At 55.1% G+C, this 13,140-nt stretch overlaps 1 protein-coding gene across 4 annotated transcripts in view; it reads right to left on the bottom strand.

Annotated features, from left to right (window-relative positions):
- The window catches only part of SPSB1 (splA/ryanodine receptor domain and SOCS box containing 1), a 69,419-nt gene that overhangs the window by 19,630 nt on the left and 36,649 nt on the right, over positions 1–13,140 (bottom strand). The window contains exon 1 of one of the 4 annotated variants that reach the window (XM_067719390.1): positions 8,020–8,493. The exons of the other annotated variants lie outside the window; for them this stretch is intronic. The gene's annotated coding sequence lies outside the window, so the exon portion shown is untranslated. Of the gene's footprint in view, positions 1–8,019; positions 8,494–13,140 lie in introns of those variants that run through there. 4 annotated transcript variants of the gene reach the window in all.

Raw genomic sequence — 13,140 nt, 5'->3', positions numbered from 1 at the left:
TGGCCTGGTGGCCCCAGTGAGCTCACTCCAGTCCCGAGAAAAGTGGGGCTCACCTTCCCTGAGGTGGGCACCTGGAGAAGGCTCTACAGGGAAACAGGGGTCCTCTCTGGAGGCCCCGGCCTCCCGCAGGATGCTCGCCTACCCGCTCACTCCACCGGCCGCTGGCCTCCATCAGGGTCCCTGGAAAAAAGTCTGGCCACGCCCAGGCTTTAGGGCCCGGAGGCCTGAGTGGGAGCAGGTGACACTCTGGCCTCTTTCAGCGGGATGTGCCAACTGGGAAAGGTCACCTCTGAGAGTGATCATGTGGGTCGCCCCACATCCCTTCAGGAAGAATGAGCAGGAGGGAGGCCAGGGAGAGACGTAAGGCCGCGAGAGGAATCAGCTCACAGAGAGGTAGAGGGGCCCGGGTCCCCTTATCCCACCCGGCAGATCCAGGTGATGCTCTCAAACCACGCGGGGGTGTAAAAGGAGGGGCAAGGGCAGCATTCAGGGTCGCTAAAGCACTCAACGCAGCATCGGGCGTACACAGTGGGTGCTTAATACATGCTGCTCCCTGCCCCCTCCTGCCTCCTTTTAACATGAGATAAAGAAAAGGACAGAATCTTGAATGCCAAGCGCAAGAGAGCGCTCAGCCAGGGAATACCAAGACAGGTGAGAGTTAAGGCCTCACGGGGTGGCCCAAGGAGCCCAGTCCCATCGTGTGAGACCACCGCTCCAGCAAAGCCACCCGTGGTTGTACAACCTCTCAAACCCCATTCAATAATGTAAACCCTTTAGGTCAAGAGCAGGGCAGAAGTCCCGTAAAATGTCTACAGTGGGGAGAGGCCGTAGGGATGCTCTCTTGCAAACAGGTTCACAGGAGTGGTTCTCAAAGTGGGGTCCCCAGATCCGCAGATCAGCATCACCCGTTAGAGACGCAGAGGCTTGGGCCCCACCCCTGACCTCCTGAATCGGGGACGCTGAGGATGGGGTCCAGCACTCTGCACACTAATGAGCCCTCCAGGGGATTAGGACACTGCTGGTTTGAAAGAATTATATCTCAACATTCTGGAATCTCAAATCCACATTAAGTGAGAACTGACAGGCTTGGATTGATGAACACAATTTTAAAAAACTTCCTGTTCTGTCTTGATTTGAAATATTTCAAATGTTATACGTGCTCATAAGAAATCTCAAAGAAATGTATACAGTATAAATTAAAGCGTCCCCCTCCCATCAAATGCAGACACAGGGGCCATCCACTTATGGCAAAGGATCACACCACACACACTTTTTCCAAGCCATAATATATCAGCTCCTACATCAATTTTATGCGTTAGTAGCTGCACGATATTCCATTCTCACAATTTTGGTAACTTTCCCTCATAGAAGGACATCTGGGTTGTTTGACTGTAATGACGGTCACGAGTGGGAGGTTAAGAGTTTCTCCCTAACAAGCTGGCCTTAGAACCTTTTCTTTCTTCCTTTCTTTTCTTTTTCTTTTTTTTGGCCACACCGTGTGGCTTGCGGGATCTTAGTTCCCCGACCAGGGATTGAACCCATGCCCCCTGCAACGGAAGCATGGTCCCAACCACTGGACCACCAGGGAAGTCCCGTGTTTCTTTTCAGTTTCACGGCCACCTCTCCTCTCATCACCCTCAAAATCTTGGGCCCTCAGAACCCCCCATCCCTCACTGTCCATTTTTTGAAGAAGAAAATCAAACGTGAAAGTAACCTACCGAAAGGCTTCCCGATCTTGGAACTGACCGTGGGGTCTGAAGGCGCTCAGGAGTTTCTGCACAACTAGTTGGGCTGAAGGTTTGTCAACTGGACCTTGAATGGACCGCAGCCAATGAACTTGGACAGGATTCTAAAAGGAAGGGGCAGTGCGTCTTCTGGTGCAACCTAATCACCGTACCCTGGGTGGGATTTCACGGAACTCAACAGGATGCCAAGGGAGCGGTAAATCCCTGGGCCTCACAGGCCAGTTGGTGAAAAAAGGACTGAAGTATCCTTTAAAGCCACAAGAGCCTGCAGGAACTTCCTGTTAGGTTGCTGGTCTTCCTCCGCCAATCCTGTCAACCTGGAAAGTCCAGAACACCTGGGCTGATAACTCGACAAGGTGGGGAGGAGGGCGGGGGGGTGGGGGGTGTCTCAGCAAGCCCACAGGTGGTGGATAAATTCACCCTGAACCTCCAGGCAAGTGGAAGCGGCCGGGTGCTAGATTCCCACGGCACCAGCTGGCCACGTGGGGGGGATGCGAGGAGGCAGGAAGGGGGCTCCCCAGCCACATCTACGGAGATGGACACAGCCATCCAAGATGCTAGCTGAAAGGATCACTCTTTGAGAGGCACGGAAAAAGGTTTGCTATCTTAAGTAAAAGGAAGGACACAGCTGTATCTGCCCTAAGGTAAAATCTAGAAAAAATTATACAGGCACATGCAGGAAAAGAGATGAAAAGGAAGGTGGAAACATGATGCTTCTCTGTTTAGAGGGATGCGCTTATGAGTTTCCCTTTCTTTCACATTTCCTTACTGTTGTCCTATTGTTGTTACAAAACCGTAAATGGATGAAACCAGATGTCCATCAATGCATGATTGGATAAGCCAATTGTGGAATATATATTCAATGGAATATCATTCAGCCATAAACAAGAATAAAGGACTGACACCTGCCGTAACACGGATGAACCTCAAACCCTTTATGCTGGTGAAAGAACGCAGATATAAAAGGTCACCTAGTGACGCTCCCACTTTTATGAAATAGCCAGAATACGTAAAGCCATAGAGACAGAAAGCAGATTGGTGGTTGCCGGGGGAGGGGGAATGGGGAGTGACGGCTAATGGGTCAGGGTCTCTTTTGCAGGGGATGAAAGCATTTCAGAACTGGATGGAGGTGGTGGCTGCATGGCATTATGAATGTACTACATGCCATGGAACAGCCCTCTTTACAAAGGTCACTGTTATGTGAATTTCGCAACAAATAAAAAAAACATAAATGGATGAAAACCATGCACTTCTCCAAAATCCACACGGCAGGAGGCAAGTGTGGAAAGGGGCTGCAGAGCAGAGAGGAGCCCAGAGCTTGCAGAGACCTGGCGGGCAGAGCCAGGCCCGTCAGCCAGGGCTACACACGGGTACACAGCTAACGATATTCATATGTGGGGAGCGTGGAGCCTTCTAGAGCTGAGTTCTCTGCTCCCTGCCCCACCCCCCTTGTCTTTCCTCCGAAAAGCGCAGAGCTGTGGTTTGGCAACCCCGCTGCCTTGAGACGGCACCTGTAGATCGAGTTTCTCTGGAGGAATTCGGAACGCGGGCCTGCATCTTCATCCCTGCACCCGAAACGGTGCAGGCAGGGACTGACCAACACATGCACAGCTGCCGCTGGTCTGAGAATGAGCCTGCGCGTGAGCCGAGGTCACCGGGGACCCCCCGCCAACACACCCCCGACTCTGGGTACAAGGCAGGGCTAGGATTCCCAGGTCCCAGCTTTTCCACAGAGCACGTCAACACGCCGAGGACAAACTGGCAAAGGCTGCGCACTCTGTGTTATCAGGAAAGCATCCCAGCCACTCAGCCCCTTGCTCACTCCCTCTGTCAGTGCCCGTCTGCCAGCTAAGACGCCACACCACGGGGCTCTGGCTCAGGCCAGCCAGGCCCCAGGCTAACGCACAGTGTGACCGCACCTGCTACCATACGCAAACTTGTTCTAATGGGTGGAGTTTCCGTGTTCTCGTGAGGATCGTCGCTCAAGACCTGGACAGACCCCAGCTTCTCATGCCAGGTACTACCATCTCCCACGGACCCCTTCTGGCCAGACTTGCTCGTGGAAAACACGGAAAGTGGGCCCCAAAGGGCCATGCTCAAGGCCTATGTGTATACAGTAGGTGCTCACGAACACCTGAGTTGTTTACTCACCCGTCCCACAAGCACCTGCTAAAGCCCAGTCGGGGAGCGCGGGCTTCCCGAGATCCTTTCTTTGTTCCTTAGTCCCCGAGAACCTCAATGAAGTGGATGATTCAAAACTGGGGGCCACAGGTGGTCGGTGTCTGAGAAAGTAGGAGAATGTTCCACCTATGCTCCCAGAAAGCATCTTCCCCAGGTGGAAACCAGCAAAAACTGACAAAACCTACAAGATGGACACCTGCAGAAGTGATCCAATCTGAGAGGTGGTCTGTAAATGTTTAGCTGATGAGTGTTTGGAAAACAGCCAAGTCCAAATAAGGTGACTTAGGGCTGGAATTCATTCCAAGAATATTTATTAGGCACCTACTATATACCTTATGCACATACATACTCTATAGGTAGAAATCATTGCCCCCATGGAGCTTACAGTCTAGTGGGGGAGACATACAGCCATCGTAACAATCACTTGAACAATCAATGCAAGCTTCAGGGCAGAGATTTTTATCTGTGTGTTCACGGTGGGAGCCCCCGTGCCTAGAACATTGCCTGGAACAAAGCAGGTGCTCAAGAAACAAGCGTTGACTGAATGAATATCTAACGTAGGGCCAGGTAATAAGTGTTAAAGAAAAATGAAGCAGAGTAGTGAGGACAGAGCAAGAGATGGGAGAAGGTGGTGAGGGAAGGCTTCTCTGATACAGTGATACATGGACAGAGACCTGGGGCAAGGGGAGGAGAAAAGCATGTGACTATTCAAAGGGAAGTGTGTTCTGGGCAGAGGGAACAGCACATGCAAAGGCCCTGAGGTCTGAGCATGCGTGGCATGGCGGGGGAAAAACAGAGATGCGGTATGGCCAGAGCAGAGAGAGGAAGAGGCTGAGGAGACAGTGCAAGGTGGGCAGACGGCAGGCACACCAGGCCCCGAGGGCCACAAAGAAGGGCTTTGGATTCTGTCTTCAGTGTGACAAGAAACCGGCAGAGGGCTTTGTGCAGGCAGAGGGCACAGTGCTTCCCTTCTAACAGAATCCCTCTTAGCTGCTGTGTTGAGAAGAGGCTGTTGACAGCTGGAGACCAGCTAGGGAGTCAATGCAAGGATGCAGCTCGGACCACGGGGTGGTGGGAGTGGTGGGATCCAGAATGTTACCCGAACTGGCTATAATCCCATAGGTGAGATCATACCTTGCCTGAGCAAAGGGCTGCTTAAGCTCAAAAGTGGCGGTGAGTGAGGACGCAGACACAGAGCCCGGGAAGATGGCGGCCTGATCCATGGACCAAGGACTCCAGCTCTCGTTCCATCTACTCCTGTGACAACAGGGATATCGGGCTACAAAGCTTGAGGCGCAAATCCCGAGGGCCTCTCGCCCGTTTCCCTGAGCTCTGGTTCAGTGCCTCCCATTTGCCCCTTTCAGAGGCAAACGCAAATCTTCAGTACACTGAGTGTCCCACCTCAGGTTTATACATCAGTCTCTTGTGAGTTTGGTAGATATCTCTAAACTGTATCAATATTGGATACACTGGGGGAAGAAGTCCAGTTCTTGAACCTGCAAAATGTAGATGGGCCATTATGACCCCAAGGGCCCAGTCCATCCCTTTGGGATCCTCATCTGAGTCGCCCTGAGGCCCCTATCCAAGACTTCTTGGAACTGAAACACGGTGGATCAAGGAGAAGATGGAGAAGACTACAGTCTGGGGCTGGGCTGCCTAGACTTCACCTTCAGCTCCACAAGCTGGGCGACCTTGGGCAAGTGCTCCAACCTCTCTGAGCCTCAGGTTCCTCATCCACTGAAATGGGGACAATGACAGTTCAACCCTACTGGTTTGCTTTAAGGATTAAGTGAGGATCCCATGAAAAGCTTAGCACTCAATAAAGTGCCAACACTGGCCATGTATTTGTAGTTTGTGATCTGAGGAGAAGGAAGGGAGGGAGGGAGGGAGGGCTTCTTCAGAAGGCGTCTCTGGTAGCTCCCCAACGGTAGAATGTAGCCATGCAAATCCTGACACCCATTCCCCACTGCAAACTCAGCAAGCTCTCAGAGAACAGCCACCTCGGGGTGTCCGTGACCCAGCTCTGTGGCTGCCTCTCGCCATCTCAGGCTCACTAACGGCAACAGAGAGGTCTCCACGGGAAGCCCGAGGCTGGCAGTGGTTTTGTCTGCCTCTGCAGAACTCTCCCGATGCCTCCCCCCCATTCCCCGCTGCGCCTGCTCCGGGAAGGGGGTGATGGGGGTGGCAGCCGTGGCGGTGGGGTGCCACGCCTCTGTGCTCTCTGGGGCCAGGCAGCCGGGACAGACACATCTGGAGAAGTTTCTCAGGAAAGCAACTGGGATCTGGCGTGAGCCTGGGCCACTTACCACATTTGAGAACTCAAAAGGAAGAAAGGGGAAGTGGAAAAAGGGAAATTGGTCCAATGTCCATTTAATGGGCTAGTCCGGGGTGACAATCAGGGCAGAGGGAGGAAGAAGCCAGACGGAGACACTTGCCTGTCTGGCAAACTTGTCAGCCAAGTTTGGAACCAAGCAAGCTCAGGATGGGCCATTCGAGCTGGACCAGGGCCCCCCGGTACCTAGTAGGAGCCGTGCACACGCCTCGGCTGGGCTGCTCTGCGACTCCATACAGACCACGCTCAGAAAGGTATTTCCTCTGCAAGCTGGACTTTCCATAAAATCACCACAGCAGCGCATCACCTTCACAGGCGACATGGGGAGCAGAGGACGTGTCCCCCACCCCTCAGTGTCAAGGAAGGCCAGCCTCGTCACAGCCGCGGGGGGCACAGACCACAGACCCAGGTGTGGGGAGCCCTCCCCACCCCCCGGTGGGCAGCCAGGCAGTGCGGTCCCATAACTGCAGGAAGACCACGGTCCCCTCCCGCCCAGCACACTGAGTGCTTCTAACACTGTCCCAAGTTTCCGTTCCCATATCAAAAGCGCCTCTTTTCTGCTGAGGCGGCAAGACCTGCCAACAAAACAAGCCGCTGGGACCCGCGTTTCTGTAACACAACGCCTTCCCTTGAAACGCACTTCAATGAATCACTGAGGTTAAACAGTATCGACAGCTGGGCTGGTGGAAGGAATCCGTGTGAAAGTCGGACAGAGGCGCTCAGGCCCCTCCCCCTGCGCCGTGTCCCAGCCCCCCGCCCAGATAGCCCCGCTCTTGATTGACAGCACCCTCCCTCCAGGCCCCCAAACGGAAAAGCAGACGCGCCTGAGATCCTGCATGCGGAGCAGTACGAGTCCCTCCTTGCGAAGTGATCCCTTTAGGAGCGAGGGAGCCAGTCACCACATGTGCCCTGCATCCGGTCACGCCCTGGGGAGCCCGTGGGCCCGCAGCAGGGGCATCACCTGGGAGCCTGTTGGAAATGCAGACTGCCTCCGAACGCCCCTAACACAGGTGCTCTGTGTGCCCAGGTGGATGGCGGACGTGCTGTGGGCCCTCCCCAAGGCAGAGGCCAGGAGGAAACACATCAGCAAGAAAGATAAATGGAGCCCCGTCCATCCCTCTTCAGGAAGCCAGTCCCGAAACGTATCTGACTCCCAACAAACCAAATCTAGAAGCCGACGAGTTTAACAGAAGTTGCGGGCAGAGCCTGTCAGGGCCCCGTCGGGCGCACAAAACAGGCTGTGGTTCCCTAGCCCAGACGTTCTGGAAGCCCCCGGTCACTCGGGGTCTGGGAAGACCAAGGTGGGGGCAACACCACTTCCGGGCCCCGCCCCCCAAGCTCCTTCTGAGCCCTCCTCAGCTCTCTCCGCTCCTCCAAATATCCCCAATTCCCCCACCAGCCAAGCCAGTCCAGCCGCGTCCGGGAGCCTCACGCTGCCTTGCAGCCACACCTGTTATAACGCCGTTCCTTTCACTTCACACAACCCCACCCGGCCAGAATCCCAGCCATCCAGGATCAGTCCCTCTCGGCCACAGAGCCCTCCCTGGCTGGCCTCCACGACCTGGGCTGTTTCACAGCAGGTCTCCATTTCCCTGCAAAGTCTCCCCCCAGACTAGCTCAGGATCCTGGCTTCTGCCAGGATCTAGAATGAAGGACACCCCCGGGGCCCAAGCAGCATCCCGGCTGAGGTCCACACCCTGCCCTCGACCCAGCCCCACATGGCCTGCCAGCAAGTGGCCTCACGGTCTCCCAGACACCTACCGGAGGATCGGAGTTCTGGAATGTTTCGGGCCAGTGCCCAGGCAGTGTCGGTGGGGAACCGCAGGAGGGAAGCCCTTGGTCCTCAGGCCAGGGAGAAGGAAGCGGAGTGCAGGCGGCTCACTGGTGCCCCGGGAGCAGGGTGTCTCACTGCCAGTGGCCGGGCCCTGCGGGTCCCCAGGCCTCCCTCGCCCGGGCTGGATCAGCCCTGGCCTGAGTGAGCTCCGCCGTCACCAAGGGGAAGCGGCCCTTGGTTACCACTGGCCAGGAGAACACAGAAGGCAAAACAAACACTGGACTCCCTCCTCACTGCTGGGAACAATTACAAGGTAACCGGCCAGTTTTTAAAAGCCCTCCAGAAAGGAGGCTGCAGGCCCAATGGGAGGCTGGTTTGTAACCCGTTCCCTTCCCGCTGCTGCCGCTGCATCCTCCCCGAGACCCAGGGACTCTCCCTCCACCCCACTCAGGGGACGCCCAGGAAGGCAAGGCTGTAGTCACAGCGGAAGCGTGGCAAACAGTCATGGGCAGGCAGTGCACCCTTCCAGTGTCCAAGGCATGTTCCAGAACGGCAGGTGGGCCCAGCCTGGCAGGTGTGGACCCCAGCCGGCATGCAGGGGCGGATTCACGACAGCACTCACCACTGCCCCCTTTCCAGATCCCCTCCCAGCAACGAACAGCTGTCTTGTTCCCAAACAAGTTGTCGTGAAACGAACAGAAACTCAGCAGCGAAGAAGAGAGTGCCTGCTTGCCAGGCTCCAGCTGCGGCTGGTGGGCCACCAGGACTGCCCCGGGGAGGGGCTTCAGGTACAGCCTGGGCTCTGATCCCCAACTGACGCCTGTCAGCAGGCCTGAGACCCCCCAGCCAGTCGCACACCTCCTCCTGGGAACAGAGGACACCCCCTGCGCCCAGGGCCTTGGCTGCGTCCAGACCCCGGAGAAGAAACCGTGGAGAGCCCCAGTGGAAACGGGGGAGGGGGAGAGCAGAGTGACACCCCAGCCCCACCCCAGGTCTCCCCCAGGTGGGGGGCACACGCAGGAAGAGGTTTTCTTCCCCCCACCATGGACCTGCATCTGAGCCACAAGGTCCTCCAGGTACCGGTTCCAAGGCTCCCTCTCTTCCCTGCTCCCTCACTGGGAAGGTGGGGCACCTTCTGGGGGGCCAGACTGCTGACCTTGGATGGGGAACGTGGCAGCAGGTCCAAACCCCCGACAAACAGGACCCGTCTCACCCTCTTGAATTCCCTCACCCCACCCCACAGGGCACACTGCTCAGTTTTCCCATCCTGCTCAAGTCACACTGGTCTCGGGGAGAAGAGTCCACCCTGGCTTCACTGGCCTCCCAGGGGACAGACAGAGACAGACAGACAGACAGAGACAGAGACAGAGAGAAAGAGAGAGAGAGACTGAGGCAGAGAGACAGAGACAGAGAAAAACAGACACAGAGAGACAGAGACAGAGAAGCAGAGAGAGACAGAGACAGAGGTAGAGATACAGAAGGACATGGATATAGAGACAGAGACACACACAAAGAGACAGAGAGAGAAATACAGAGAAAGACAAAGACACAGAGAGACAGAGACAGAGAGACCCACACACAGAGACAGAAAGGCAGAGAGAGACAGAGACAGAGAGACACAGAGAAAGAAGTGCAAAGGAAGCAAGGGGACGGGAAGCAGGAGGGTGGAGACCCTGCAGCCTCAACAAACTTGGGCTCCGCGCCGCGGCTGGCCCAGCGTCCCCATCAGGAGGGCAGGGCTGAGGCTCTGAGTGGGAGCTGCCTCCCATGGTGCCGGGGGGGCAGGCAGGGATGGTGGGGAGCTGGGGGCAGGGCAGGAGGTTGGGGGTGCACCTCTGCCCAGCCTCACCCTGCTCCCCTGTCCCCGCAGACAGGGTCTCCTGTCCACAAACCAGGAGGGGCCTGAAGTTAAAACAAGTCAACGACCTCCCTGGCCGGGCAGGCCAGAGGCTCCAGGGTGAGAACCTGGGCCCCTGTGGGTGCGAGGACCTGCCTGGGCTGTGCTCTGGAACGGGGAGGGGAACCAACAGTGGCCACAGCGGCAGTGGCAGGCACCTTGAGGGCCCCCCCCCTTTATAAAAAAATCAAACCAGTACCTTTGGTGGTGAAGGCCTGGCTCACCTGAGTATCAGGTCCCCCGGCCCACCCGGCCAAGTCCCTGCCCATCTCAGAGGGACCTGGGGGCCAGCCCCGGCCACCCCAGACGCATAGAGCTATTGTTTAGGGGGCGCTGGGCAGTGGGGGTTATACCGGGCTTAGAGTCTCAGACCTGGCTCCGGCGCGCTGGGAACTGAAGTGGGGCATTTCTAGGACAACTGGACAGAAGCTACCAGAAAGGCCCCCTCCACCTCTCACTTGAGTTGATGGAGAAGTGTCTCCCAGACCTTCAGGTGTTGACTTGGATGTTGGAGGGGGAAGGGAAGGAGACAAGAATCACTGGACTAAGACGCCAGAGCCTCCTTGGTGTGACCCCGCCCCGTCCCTGCCTCCCTTTGGGGATGTGGGCTACGGCAACCGTTGCTGCTTTACCCACCAGGAGCCCAGCTAGGGAAAAAGCCCCTTAGTGCTATCTTATGTTTGAACATCCATAAACTGGCTTTCTCTCTCTTTTTATTTTTGGCCGCACTTCGCGGCATGTGGGATCTTAGTTCCCGGACCAGGGATCGAACCCGTGCCCCCTGCAGTGGAAGCGCGGCGTCTTAACCGCTGGACTGCCAGGGAAGTCCACCCACAGCCTGACTTTCTCCTTGTAGTCTTTCTCCTCACACAGTGAAGGAAAATTTAAACCCTCAGGAAAAAGTACAAAGAGTCTTGACACAGCCTTGTTCTTGTCTAACCACTAATGATCCGTTCGGCAAATTCGACAGCCTGTCCCGCGAGGCAGGGCCTGGGGCGGGGCGCGCACGGAGACTGAGGCCAGCAAGCCGCCTGATGCCCACAGCCTCACAGGAGAGATGACGTCTTCAGAGAGCTACAGTAGAAGCAGGATGCGCCACCTGGGGGGCTGCTGAGACGGGTGGCGGTGGAGGAAGGGTGGAGGAGGGGTGGGACCCTCAGGGAAGTCCCCTTTGAGGCCTCCTGACCAAGGCTGGGGTTTCAGTAACAGAGATGAGCTGAGGGAAGAAGCAGGCAGACCCCGCCACCCCCTGGTGAGAGAACCCCGCCCCCCATCAGAGGCGGGCAGCTGTCTTTGGGATCCGAAGGGTAGTCAAGTGATGAGAATGCCATTTGGAAAATTTGAGCAGTAACTGGAGAGAGGGAGAGAGAGGAACAAGGTGTGGACGGCAAGGGCCTTGAACGTCATGACAGGGATTCAGGACTCAGGCACTGGGGCCAGGTGGGGAGGCGACAGATCGACAGATCAGAAAGCCTGCTCCTAAAGTTCACCCAACACCCCGCCCCGCTCCGCCGCCGGGTTTCCGGATGGAACCAGAAAGCACTCAAAACGGAGAGATGACGTCCCTTCCTTCCACAGAGCAGCTACCCTTGCACGGCTTAACAAAAAGTGCTATGAGGGGCAGCAGTTCCATAAATACTTTGGGGGAGGCAGGCTAAGAACCAGCAAGAAAGAATTAGAACATTTCTTTTAGGTAAACAGAAAATCTGAAGTGTGTTAACAGCCCAAGAAATACCACTTCAAACCAACATCATGAGAAAGCATCACTAATTTTTCACCTGTGAGAATGAGAGAGAGGGATTTCCCTGGCAGTCCAGTAGTTAAGACTCCAGGCTTCCACTGCCAGGGGCACGGGTTCGATCCCTGGTTGGGGAACTAAGATCCTGCATGCCGCGAGGCACGCCCCTCCCCAAAAAAAAAGAATGAGAAAGACAATAAATACCTATTCTGCAAAGATAATGAATATACTCAAAGAGGCCAAAAAGGTCCCAGCACATAGTAGGTCCTCAGACAATACCGGATGCTTACACGGCCCTCACGACATGTGAGGCACTTTTGGGCACCTTGCCTTTCATATGTATTAATGGGTTAGGTGGTGGCTGTAATTATTACCGCCACATGACGTTCTGGTGAGCAAATCTTAACTCCAAAGGTCATTTCCAACCACTGACCACAGAACCGGATAAACACAACCTGCTTTTAAAGCACAAAGATATCTTAAAGATCACCCAATAAAAATGCTTCACTTTATACAATGGTGCAGCTGCTGCGGCAGGTAGTAAGGCAAATCCTCAAAAAGTTAAACATAGAATTACCATTCCCATATGATCCAGTGATTCCACTTCTGGGTATAGAACCAAAAGATTTGGGAGCAGGGTCCCGAACAGATATTTGTACACCTGTGTTCACAGCAGCATTATTCACAATAGCCAAAAGGAGGAAGGAGCCCAAGCGGCTACCGACAGATGAATGGATAAGCAGTGTGGAGTGTACACACACGCTGGAATGTCATTCAGCCTTAAAAAGGAAGGTAATCGCGACACACGGCAACATGGATGCACCCTGAGGCTAAGTGAAATAAGCCAATTGCAAAAAGACAAATACTGTGTGATTCCACTCATACGAGGCACTGAGAGCAGTCAAATTCAGAGACAGAAAGTGGAAGGCTGGGTGCCATGGGGAAAGAGAATGGGGAGTTAGTATTTAATGGAGACAGAGTTTCACCTTGGGAAGATGAAGAAGTTCTGGAAATGGATGGTGGTGATGGTTGCACAACAGTGTACTTAATGCCGCTGGACTCTACTCTCAAAAATGGTCAACATGGGGCTTCCCTGTTGGCACAGTGGTTGCGAGTCCGCCTGCCGATGCAGGGGACACGGGTTCGTGCCCCGGTCCGGGAAGAGCCCACATGCCGCGGAGTGGCTGGGCCCGTGAGCCATGGCCGCTGAGCCTGCGCATCCGGAGCCTGTGCTCTGCAACGGGCGAGGCCACAACAGGGAGAGGCCCGCGTACCGCAAAAAAAAGAAAAAGGTTAAAATGGTAAATTTTATGTATATTCTACCACAATAAAAAATGCTTCATTTTATATGAAAATAAGGAAAATAAACCTGAGGCATACAAAGTGATGAAAGGGGGGTCCCTCTATCCTGATGCTAAGGGAACAAACGCTGAACAAAGCTAAGGCATTTGGCAGCCATCCCTGGTCCCACCC

This window comes from Pseudorca crassidens, chromosome 2 (assembly GCF_039906515.1).
Source record: "Pseudorca crassidens isolate mPseCra1 chromosome 2, mPseCra1.hap1, whole genome shotgun sequence".
Lineage (NCBI taxonomy): Eukaryota > Metazoa > Chordata > Mammalia > Artiodactyla > Delphinidae > Pseudorca > Pseudorca crassidens.
The sequence above is the reverse complement of the archived record's forward strand: the minus strand, read 5'-3'. Positions and strand labels throughout refer to the sequence as shown.